The sequence below is a fragment of the Otolemur garnettii genome, unplaced genomic scaffold (assembly GCF_000181295.1).
Source record: "Otolemur garnettii isolate 467f Iridium unplaced genomic scaffold, OtoGar3 scaffold00202, whole genome shotgun sequence".
Classification (NCBI taxonomy): domain Eukaryota; kingdom Metazoa; phylum Chordata; class Mammalia; order Primates; family Galagidae; genus Otolemur; species Otolemur garnettii.
The window spans coordinates 1943791-1956151 of record NW_003852597.1 but is presented as its reverse complement, the minus strand read 5'-3'; the positions used below and the strand labels follow the sequence as shown (position 1 = coordinate 1956151).

At 41.5% G+C, this 12361-nt stretch overlaps 1 protein-coding gene across 2 annotated transcripts in view; it reads left to right on the top strand.

Moving 5' to 3' along the window:
* The first annotated feature begins 415 nt into the window (after positions 1-415).
* The window catches only part of ST3GAL3 (ST3 beta-galactoside alpha-2,3-sialyltransferase 3), a 152577-nt gene continuing 140631 nt past the window's right edge, over positions 416-12361 (top strand). The window contains exons 1-2 of one of the 2 annotated variants that reach the window (XM_012812350.2): positions 416-702; positions 806-853. The gene's annotated coding sequence lies outside the window, so the exon portion shown is untranslated. Of the gene's footprint in view, positions 703-805; positions 854-12361 lie in introns of those variants that run through there. The other variant, XM_023507730.1, reaches the window with a different exon arrangement.

The following is a 12361-nucleotide window of genomic DNA, read 5'->3' as shown; positions in this document are numbered from 1 at the left end:
TTTCTTTCTTTGACTTCTTCATTTTTTATTCTAGCTTCTACTGTAAATTTCTTTTCTTTTTTTTTTTTTTGAGACAGTTTTTTTTTTTTTTGCCCTGGGTAGAGTGTCATGGCATCACAACCATAGCAACCTCAAACTCTTGGGTTTAAGCAATTCTCTTGCCTCAGCCTCCCAAGTAGCTGGGACTATAGGCACCCTCCACAATGCCTGGCTATTTTTTGTTACAGTTGTCATTGTTGTTTAGCTAGTCCAGGCTAGGTTTGAACCTTGCACCCTTGGTGTATGTGGCTGGCACTGTAACCACTGTGCTATAGGAGCCAAGCCATATATTGTATATTTCTACAGGCCACTTCACATTTTTCTGGGGGGGAAGGAGAAATAATAAACAATTGGGTATATAAGTAGAAGGAAGAGGTCAAAGATGAAATGTCAGTGCCTTTAACCAGCTGCAGGAGGGAAGTTTAATTTTGCTTTGTTTTAATTTTATTTTCGCTAGGAGAAGGAAAATGGAGTAAATATGTCCCCTAATATAGCAGGAAGTGCCTCTGAAGAATTTGGAGCCTGCCTCTGCCCTGAGATGTTTCTTCCAGTGGCAGGAGACAAGGATGCTAGGCTTGGCAGGGCTTCCTGGCCCAGCAGATGGGTGGGCATGGATCTGTGGAGGCTGGCTATGTGCTGACTTCCAGTGGACTCTCCTTTAGGGTAGGGTTTGGGAAGAGCTGGTGTTGGTGGGAGCTTGTTTTTTTTTTTTTTTTTCCCCACTACAAGAAGGAAAAAGAAGTGAACTTGTCCTCTTGTGTTGCAGATTCAGTGGTTCTTCCCTTTGACTCCGCTGGACAAACACTAGGCTCAGGTACCAATTCTGTCCTCTCTGTCATCTTTTCACTTAATGCTGGTTGTATTTTTAGTGGAGCCTAATGGGAAGGGGGGATTTGGGGTGAGGGAAATGGAATATCTCAGAGTTGTGGGAAAGTCTCAAAAAGCCTTTGTAGGGGCTCATGGTCTAAGAAGCAAAAGAGGAATATGGCATCCAGAAGACCTTTCCAGTTCCTTTAACACCTGCTCTGAGGAGTTGCAGTAGGTGCTCCTCCTGCATTCAGAATTGACCAGGTTCATATGAAAGGGCTACTCTTTTCTGTGTACATGTCCTGTCTTAAAGTCTGGGCAGAGGGCACTGAGAGACCCCCAGCTCTGTGAACATTGGAGCAATAACCATCAGGGCTCTCCAGAAGAATGCCAGGCAGGTGGGAGCATCCCAGTTCCCTGGGAACATTTGTTTCATTGCACGTTTACATGCATGCCCTATATACTCCAGTACAGAGCCCTTCCTGGAGAGGAACACCATGCTTTATCGTGCACTTGTGCCAAAATGCACATAGGCAGACATGCTCCCTCTCTTCCCTGTGTTCACAGTGCAGGACATACAAATTGGCACACCTACCCCTTTAGCCCCTTTGACCTGAGTGGAGCTCAGCTCTCCGTGTCTGAGGCAGTTCACCTGCCCCACGCCACTGTCCTTGTTGGCAGAGTGGGAGGAGAGGCTACTTTGATTCTTCAACTTGCTGCCATCTCAGAGCTCCAGAATGACTTTACTTTGGGAGAAAAGCATCTCTATGTATCAATCCTGTGTTTTTAGATGAAGTCAGGTGGGTCTCATAGCATGAAGTCCAGCCTATGAATACCAGGGAGAGACTTTGCTGGCTCGTTGAAGGCAGGTAATTCACTTTGCTGGCCTTAGAATGCAATAGATTGATGTTTGACAAAACAGCTACAAAGTCTAGGTAGCTGTGGTAGAATGGGCAAGAGCAAGATGTTCAGGAAATATGATCACAGCTACCACTGTTTGCTGAGTGCAACAGGGTCCCAACACTTTGCTGAGTGCTCTATACACCTCTCTGTCATCCCTTACAATAGCTTTGACATCTTAAATTATAGATAAAAAAACTAATGCTCAAAGATGTGAAGTACCCTGTCCAGGGACATTCATCTCTGTCCAAAATCTAGAGACCATACTATTTCTCTTACCATTTTTCTGTGTCATACCTTGTATGCTAGAGGTGCCCCCCACCAGAGTGCCAAGGCAAGAGAAATCACTTTAAGGTAGAGTGGACAGATAGAATTCTTAAATAGACCCAAAAGTTGTTAACTATTCATAAAAGAAAAGATTGATCAGTTTTATTACATTAAAGTTAAGATTTTCTATTAATCGGAAGATTCCATTAAGAGAGAGAAAAGACAATCCAGAGTGAAGAAAGATATTGACAGCACAAATAACCAACAAGGAGTTTGTTTCCAATCAAAACTATTTCTACTCAGTAGAAATAAAGAAACAAGCCATGGGCAGTGCCTGTGACTCATAGGAGTAGGATGCCAGCCCCATATGCCAGAGGTGGTGGGTTCAAACCCAGGCCCAGCCAAAAAAATAAATAAAAGAAACAAAAAAAGAAACAATCCACTAAAGAAGCAAGCAAAGACTTGAACAAAACATTTCACAGAAGAGGAAATTCAAATGGCAAATAAACCTATGAAAAGGTATTTGATTGCAATTAGTACTCAGGGAAATTCAAATTCGAATCCTAGTGAGATATCACTACATATTTACCAAAGAGCAAAATTGGAAAAGCTTGGGCGGCACCGTGACTCAGTGAGTAGGGCGCCAGCCCCATATACTGAGGGTGGCGGGTTCAAACCCGGCCCCTGCCAAACTGCAACAAAAAATAGCTGGGCATTGTGGCGGGCGCCTGTAGTCCCAGCTACTCGGGAGGCTGAGGCAAGAGAATCACCTATGCCCAGGAGTTGGAGGTTGCTGTGAGCCGTGACGCCATGGCACTCTACTGAGGGCAATGAAGTGAGACTCTGTCTCTACAAAAAAAAAGAAAAAAAATTGGAAAAGCTTGACAATTCCATTCTGGATAAGAATGTGGTATGGTAGAAACTCTGAGTCTTTACCAGTTGGAGGGCAAATTAGTACAGACGATTTTGGAAACAACTATGGCAGTCTCTTAGCTAAATTTGCATACACACCTCATGACCTGGTAATTCCTTCTCTAGGTATAATCCCTACAGAAATGGATGTTTGTATATACCAGAGGATCTGTGCAAAACACGTCTATAAGCATATGAACAACAGCATTGTTCATAATTTTCAGAAACCAAAAACAATCCAGATGCCTAACCGCAATGGAATAAATATGCAAACTGTGTTATGGTCTGTGGGGAACAGTAAAAAGGGGCAAATTATAGACAGATACAACAACATGGATATATTGTAGGGTTAAAGAAATTGACCAAACTGAGTATGTACTTTGTTTTTCCTTTTATATAACATTAAAAAAATAAATGAAATTAACCCATATTTGTTTAGATGCATAATTCATTATTAAAACAATAAATAAAAGCAAGGAATTGAATTCTATCATACTAAGATGATTGTGTTCAAGGGAATATATTGAGGGATGGGCACATGGGAGAGTCTAGAATGTCGATATGTTCTTTTTAGTGACCTGAGTACAGTTACATGGGTGTCCATTTTACAGCATATTGTTAGCTGTGCATTCAAATTTTATATACTTTTCTATGTAGTATAAATTTCTATGTACTATGTAAATTCTATATACTTTTTCTACTTAAAAATTTTTTTTATATAAAGGGCATGATCCGTGTTGTTGGGCATGTGACACACTGTTCCTAAGAACAGAAGGGTCAGGAAATAGCACTTGCCTGGATATTGAAGAAGGAGGAGGAAGGGTGGCTAGTATTTGCAGAGCATTTATTGTGTCAAATAGAGTTTTAACACCTTTTGTGGGCATTAGCTCACTTAAGTCTCACAGCAATATTTTGAAATGGATACTGTTATTGTCCCATTTTTCAGCTATGGAAACTGATGGACAAAGAACTGAAGTAATTTAACCAGCATCAAATAACAAGGAAATGGCAGAGCCAGGACTTAAAATTTAAGTAGTCTGGGTCCAGAGTCCATATTCTTGTGAATTTTCAAGGGCACTTTGGTCTTTGGCCTTCATCTGTCTTGGAGTTATTAAAGGATCTTGGGCTTAATCTGCAAATAACTATGGACCATGGGATAAAGCTCCCATGTTTGTACATGGGTCCCATGAAAGTTTGCAAAGAATGAGGATTCAGATATTTTTCTGCCTAATTCCTTCTTATTGGAAGATAGATCAAATCAATTTAAAGTCACCTTTAAATGAGGACTGATTCTTAGCTTACCTAGCATTCAGCTTTCCTGATAATACCTGCCAAGTGCCACACCTAGTCCTACCTTATTCAAGTGCTCATGGAATATTGGCAAGAGGCCAATAGTTTTGCTTTCTCATGCTTTGCATCAGTCTCGAGGGGAATGGTGTTGGGGAGGAGCTGGGCCAGGTCTTCACAGTGGCTACATTACTATTCTATTTGGGCAGAATTTACACAGCATGGGGCATGCTACATTGCCAAAAAGGTTCTAGAGCCTTAGCAAGATAACTTTGGTATTAATCCACAGTTTAGTTTCTTTCTATTAGCATGGGTAATTAAAGGTAGGAAAAATGCTCTAGTTCTAGGTAAGATGGAGTGAGCATACTCATCTTATCTCTGTCACTAAATGCAGCTAATGGCCTGGCAAGATGCATTTAGCAACTATTTGAGGACTGTAAAACATAAAAAGTAGCAGATAGATTGGGGAAGAATACCAGAATTCAGTGTATTACCAAACTGGTGTGACTTTCCCAATTTTCCTTTTGTGTCTCATATCTTAAGACTCAGGCAACCCAAAACCCAGGAGTGAATACCAGGGCATAAACAGACCTCTAAGAAATAACTTCTAGTTATAGCTCTACGTGGGAAATTGGCAGCTAAGGCTCAGACAGACGGGGAAATTCCAAGGATTGTTTTTTCTTTCCTCTGTTCTCTCTTGCCCCAGCCCTCAGGAAATCCCATGGTGGTGGTGGTGGTGGTGGTTAGGGATGGGGCAGTAGTAGGGCCTTCAAGCACCTAAAACTGAGAGAGGGGAACCTTCCTTTCTGATCAAAGGAAGTATAGTCTCATGAGGGTAGGATTAATTTTGTGCTTGTTTTCTTTCTGCTTCCCTGCTGCTTGATCCCAGATTTGGGCATAGCTCAGGAAATTTATGGTAGAATATGGTAACTAATGCCTCAGCCTTCTGGCCAGACTAACAAGAAGGGGAGGCTCAAGGAACCAGAAGGCACAGAGGAGAAAAGAGGGAGGGGGAACTCAAGAAAGCAACCTTGTAAAATTATTTACGAACTGTAGGTTAACCTGAGCAGTGCATATATGCATCAGATTCTAAACAACATACCAAAGGCCTTCAGACCATTGCCACTGCCTGAGTCTCCAGCCTGGGCACTGGATGGTGCACACAGATAACTCATCTAAACAGTTTTGAAAATGGGACTGACATTGAAACTACAATCACAGAAGGCTAGGCAGAACTTGCCACCTGAACCTAGCCTGGTCAATTGTGCTGAAACAAAGTTATCAACATTCTGCACTGGATTCAAATAACACCTAAAGCAGTGGTTCTCAACCTGTGGGTTGTGACCCCTTTTTAACAATGAAAATACATTGAGTCAATAAGAAGGTTGAGAAGTCTCATAATATTCAAAATTATAGGATATGAGTCAAAATTAATCATATGAAAAATCAGGAAAACTATACTCTTATGGGAAATCAGGAGATGCCAATGCTGAGAGATGATGCAGACGTTGGAATAGTTTTTTTTGTTTGTTTGGGTTTTTTTTTTTTTTTTGTAGTTTTTGGCTGGGGCTGGGTTTGAACCCACTACCTCTGGTATATGGGCCAGTGCCCTACTCTTTTGAGCCACAGGTGCTGCCTGACGTTGGAATAATTTAACAAAAACTTTAACTATTACAAAAATACTCCCTAAAGTAAAGGCAAAGACTGTTGAAACAAATGGAAAGCTAGGGCTCAGTGCCTATAGCATGGTGGTTACGGTGCCAGCCACATACACTGAGGCTGGTGGGTTCGAACCCGGCCCAGGACAGCTAAATAACAATGACAACTGCAACAAAAAAATAGCCGGATGTTGTGGAGGGCACCTGTGGTCCCAGCTGCTTGGGAGGCTGAGGCAGAACAGTCGCTTAAGCCCAGGAGTTTGAGGTTGCTGTGAGCTGTGACACCATGGCACTCTACCAAGGGTGACATTGTGAGACTCTGTTTCAAAAGAAAAACAAACAAAACAAAACCAACCAAATAGAAAGCTAGAAAGTCTTAGTAAAAAAAAAAAAAAGAAGAAGAAACAAATGGAGATATAAGAAAAAATTCAATAATTGAAGTTTTAAAAACCTAAATGAGTTTAATAACAAAATGGAAATGACAAAGGAAAGAGCCAGTATACTTGAAAATAAAGCAATATAAACTATCAAATGTAAACAATAGAAGAAAAAAATTTTAAAGTTGAACAGAGGATTGGGGAGGCAAGATGGCTGACTGGGGCCAGCTGCTTTCCACAGAGGCTGTCGTCCAAAAGGAGAGTTAAAGGACAGAAGTTTAGCAAGTAAGCTGAGGGTTTGGAGCTGAGCCAAGAGAGAAGGTTGAAGAAATGCACATCAATGCTGCTGAGGCAAGCTGCGACCCCAAGGATACAAACAATAGGTACAAAATCTATCACCAAGCAGACTGGAGTCCCCTCCCCCATGATAATGGCTCACAGTATACTTTCTACAAACAAGCCAGCAGAGTTCAAACATCCTCCCATTTTATCCCACGGGAGAGACCCTCTAAAAACCAGACCTCCTTCACCTACTAGAGTGCCATGGCAATCTCCTGCCAGGTATAAAACTGAATAAAACTGTATATATTCTTTATCTGCAGTTCAAAACTCCCAGCACTCCCCTCCACTCTCACCCTGAGGTCTGGAAGCCTGTCCCCCATGGAGTCCAGATTCTTGGGCATTTTCTCGAGAGGTGTGGACAGGGTGTGGGCTGTTGCAGGTCTGTGCTGATTCTGTGGCATGGGGGTAAGGAGAAAACTGTGGACTGAAGGAACTGTATGGGAAAGGGAGAGCCGGTGCCCCCTGGCACAGCAGCAGCAGCAGCAGCGGGAACAATAGGGCTCATACTCCTGGGGATATTTTGGAAGGACACTCCCTCTGGGCAACCAGAGAAAGCCGAGCATCTTCTCCAGTGGCAGATACTGGTGGAATAGATCTGGAACGGTAATGCAGGTGCTGTGAGGAAAGGGTATGCCTGAGGCAGTACTGGCTGGCAGGGATGGAGAATAGAAGACACAAGTGCAGGGACTTCATACTCCCAGGGCAGGGCTGAGCCAGGACTGTTTTAGTGAGCCTAAGAAACACCCGGCCCTCAGGGATCATAGCTGAGACAAAGGCAGGTGGGCAGAATCTGCAACTTGGAGCTGAGTGTGAGCTTGAACTGCACTCGCCTCAACATAGACTGCAGGGGAGACAGAAACACCAGCTCCAGGCAGCAGCACAGACTGGGGCTGAGTTGCAGCTTCTGTGAACTCAAACATTTCCTAGTCCACAGGGGAATATAGCCAGGACAGAATCACAAATTCTTTGCAAATATAAGTGTCAGCAAAATTAATCAGGGGCAGGGCTGGAACTGAGTCAACCGCCCCAGCTTCCATTAACTACCCGAGGTTGTCAGGCCTCAGCTTCCTCTGCTGGATGGTGGCAGAGGGCGGAGGCCTGCCTGAGGAGACATAATATCTCTTTGTGACTCAGGCAGGCTTAAACCCCTGGAGCATCTGCTCAGTGGAGGGAACTGGGTCATAGCCCTTTGGGGTTACCAGTGACTGGTTGTGACAGAAGTGCAAGGTGGGGAAGGAGGCATCAACCTTCTGACAGAAGTGAAAGGTAGGGAAGGAGGCATCAACCTTCCCAGACTAATTTATTAGCTGGGGGGGTCCTTCCGACTCCACAGAGCACCGGAACAAGTCATACTCAAGCTGCCAGCAGACACTTGCTATCTAGTTGCCAGAGACCTTTTGAACTCCCTCACTTGAGACCGACCGGGTGCTGACTGGGACAATTGATTTGGATCTCTTGGACTGGACCAGTCACCTAAGGACTATCCAAAGTGGTACCCTGGGTGTGTGGTTATGGGAAGGTTTGATTTTCCTTTTCCAGTTGTTGCCCATGGTGGGGCAGGGTGACTTAACTGCTGGTATTTGTCCACAGCTGAGACTTCAACCCAGAGTAACTGATTCACTAGGGTAGGACAGAGACCAGCTGAAAACAAGACAGAGCCTCTTAGCCCCCACCACACCAAGTAAGTCCCCAGTGTCTCAGGCCATAAAACTGTATGGGTTGTTTGCAAAGCTCTAGGAGAAAAGGTACAGACACCAGTCCCAGCTCTTGGGCAAAGGGCTGGTTAATCACTACTCCAGGAGCCCCCCACTCAACTTCATCTTATCTGCTCATCTAGCCAAACCATGTAAAATAATCTGGGGCAGAATCAGCAGAAAAACTCCAGTAACATGAATAACCAGAGTAGATCAACTCCCCCCAAGGAACAACTCAGTGGACTCAACTGAAGATCCCATTCATAGACAAATGGCTGAGATGTCAGAAATCGAGTTCAGAGTTTGGATTGCAAATAAAATTAATAGACTGGAAGTAAAGTTAGAATTAGAAATTCAAGGAGCGTTTCAAAAGTTTTCTCATGAATTCAATGAATTCAAAGACAAAATCACCAAAGATTTTGACACATTGAGACAAGAATTTGCAGCCCTCAAAGATCTGAGAAATATAGTAGACTCCCTCAGTAACAGAATGGAGGAAGCAGAAGAAAGGATTTCTGACATTGAGAACAAAGCTTTTGAACTCTCCCAAGCACTCAAAGAGGAAGAGAAATGAAGAGCAAAAATGGAACATTCTCTTAGGGAACTCTGGTATAATTTGAAGAAAACTAATATTCAGCTTATACAAATTTCTGAAGACAACAAAGTTGCTTTGCAAAGCACAGAGGCTCTTCTTTGTGAGATTGTGAGGGAGAACTTTTCAGACATGCCAAGAGATTCTGAAATTCAGATAACAAACAGTTTCAGAACCCCAGCACGACTCAACTCAAGTAAGACATCCCCCAGGTACATCACAATTAACTTCATTAAAGTTAATACAAAGGAGAAAATTCTGAAAGCAGCCATACATAAGAAAATCATTACCTACGAGGGGAAGAATATTAGAATGACTACAGATATCTCTTTGAAACCTTTCAAGCTAGACGAGGGTGGTCATCAACTTTTAATCTCCTAAAACAAAATAACTTTCAACCCAAGATCCTGTATCCAATTAAACTGAGTTTCATTTATGATAGAGAAATTAAATACTTTAATGACATTCACATGTTGAAGAAATTTGCCATAACTAAATCAGCTCTCCAGGATATTCTCAGACTTATCCTCCATAATGACCAGCTCAATCCTCCACCATAAAAGTAAACTCACTTTGATCTAACAGACGTGAGCAACTTGATTTCTTCCAGCTCCATAATAGTTGGAGATTTTAACACTCCTTTGGCAGTGTTGGATAGATCGTCTGGTAAGAAGCTAAGCAAGGAAATTTTAGATTTATACTTAACCATTGAAGATTTGGATTTAGCAGACATCTACGGAACCTTTCATCCTAACAAAACTGAATACACATTCTTCTCAGCCCACAGATCTTACTCCAAAATTGATCACATCTTAGGTCACAAGTCTAACCTCAGCAAATTTAAAAGAATAGAAATTGTTCCTTGCATCTTATTGGACCATCATGGAATAAAAGTTGAACGCAGTAACAGCAGGAATCTGCATACTCATACAAAAACATGGAAGCTAAATAATCTTATGCTGAATGATAGCTGGGTCATAGATGAGTTCAAGAAGGAAATTATCAAATTTATGGAACAAAATGATAATGAAGACATGAATTATCAGAACCTCTGGGATACCGCAAAGGCAGTCCTAAGAGGGAAATTTATAGCACTGAAAGCCTTCCTCAAGAGAACGGAAAGAGAGGAAGTTAGCAATTTAATGGGACATTTCAAATGACTGGAAACAGAAGAACATTCCAATCCCAAACCCAGCAGAAGAAAAGAAATAACTAAAATTAGAGCAGAATTAAATATAAATTATATAAATATAATTCATCACATAAATAAATTAAAAAACAAAGACCATGTGATTCTCTCAATTGATGCAGAAAAAACTTTTGATAATATCCAGCATCCTTTCATGATCAGAACACTTAAGAAAATTGGTTTAGAAGGGACATTTCTTTTTTTTTTTTTTGAGACAGAGCCTCAAGCTGTCCCCTTTGGTAGAGTGCTCTGTCATCACAGCTCACAGCAATGTCCAACTCCTGGGCTCAAGTGAGTCTCCTGCCTCTGCCTCCCAAGTAGCTGGGACCACAGGCACCCACCACAATGCCTGGCTATTTTTTGCTTGCAGCCATCATTGTTGTTTGGCGGGCCCGGGCTGGATTTGAACTCGCCAGCTCAGGTATATGTGGCTGGCACCTTAGCCACTTGAGCCACAGGCACTGAGCCAGAAGGGACATTTCTTAAACTGATAGAGGCCATCTACAGTAAACCCACAGCCAATATTGTAGTGAATGGAGTTAAATTGAAATCATTTCTACTCAGATCAGGAACCAGGCAAGGTTTCCCAATGTCACCACTGTTTTTTTTAACATTGTAATGGAGGTCTTAGCCATCACAATCAGGCAAGAAAAGGCAATCAAGGGTATCCATATAGGGTCAGAAGAGATCAAACTTTCACTCTTCGCAGACCATATGATTCTATATCTGGAAAACACCAGGGATTCTACTACAAAACTCTTAGAAGTGATTGAGGAATATAGCAGCATTTCAGGTTACAAAATCAACACTCATAAATTTGTAGCCTTTATATATACCAACAATAGTCAAGCTGAAAAAATAGTCAAGGACTCTATTCTGTTCACAGTAGTGCCAAAGAAGATGAAATATTTGGGAGTTTACCTAGCAAAGGACATGAAAGATCTCTATAAAGAGAACTGTGAAACTCTTAAGAAAAAAAATAGCTGTGAAGATGTTAACAAATGGAAAAACATACCATGCTTATGGCTGGGAAAAATCAACATTGTTAAAATGTCCATACTACCCAAAGCAATATATAATTTTAATGCAATCCCCATTAAAGCTCCACTGTCATACTTTAAAGATCTTGAAAAAATAATACTTTGTTTTATATGGAATCAGAAAAAAAACTCAAATAGCCAAGAAATTATTCAGAAATAAAAACAAAGCAGGAAGAATTATGCTACCAGACCTCAGACTATACTGTAAATCCATAGTGATCAAAACAGCATGGTACTGGCACAAAAACAGAGAGGTAGATGTATGGAACAGAATAGAGAACAAAGAGATGATCCCAGCTACTTACTGTTATTTGATCTTTGACAAGCCAATTAAAAACATTCAGTGAGGAAAAGATTCCCTATTTAACAAATGGTGCTGGGTGAACTCGCTGGTGACCTATAGAAGACTGAAACTGGACCCACACCTCTCACCATTAACTAAGATAGACTTTCACTGGATTAAAGATTTAAACTTAGACATGAAACTATAAAAATACTAGAAGAAAGTTCAGGGAAAACTCCTGAAGAAATTGGACTGGGCGAATATTTTTTGAGGATGACCCCCTGGGCAATTGAAGCAGCATCAGAAATACACTACCGGGACCTGATCAAACTAAAAATCTGCACAGCCAAGAATACAGTAAGTAAAGCAAGCAGACAGCCATGAGAATTGGAGAAGATATTTGTATGTTATGTCTTTGACAAAGGTTTAATAACCAGAATCCTTGGAGAACTCAAACATATGAGCAAGAAAAGAACAAGTGATCCCATCACAGGGTGGGTAAGGGACTTGGAGAGAAACTTCTCTGAAGAAGACAGGGGCATGGCTTACAGACATATGAAAAAATGCTCATAATCCTTAATCATCAGAGAAATGCAAATCAAAACTACTTTGAGATATCATCTCACTCCAGTAAGATTAGCCACATCACAAAATCCCAAAACCAGCGATGTTGGCGTGGATGTGGAGAAGAGGGAACACTTCTACATTGCTGATAGGAATGCAAACTAATATCCTTTTGAAAAGATGTTTGGAGAACACTTAGAGTTCTAAAAATAGACCTGCAATTCGATCCTACAATTCATCTCCTAGGTATATTTATATATACAGAAGACCAAGAATCACATTAAAACAAAGATATTTGTACCAGAATTTTTATTACAGCCCAATTCATAATTGCTAAGTCATGGAAGAAGCCCAAGTGCCCATTGACCCATGAATGGATCAATAAATTGTGGTATATGTACACCATGGAA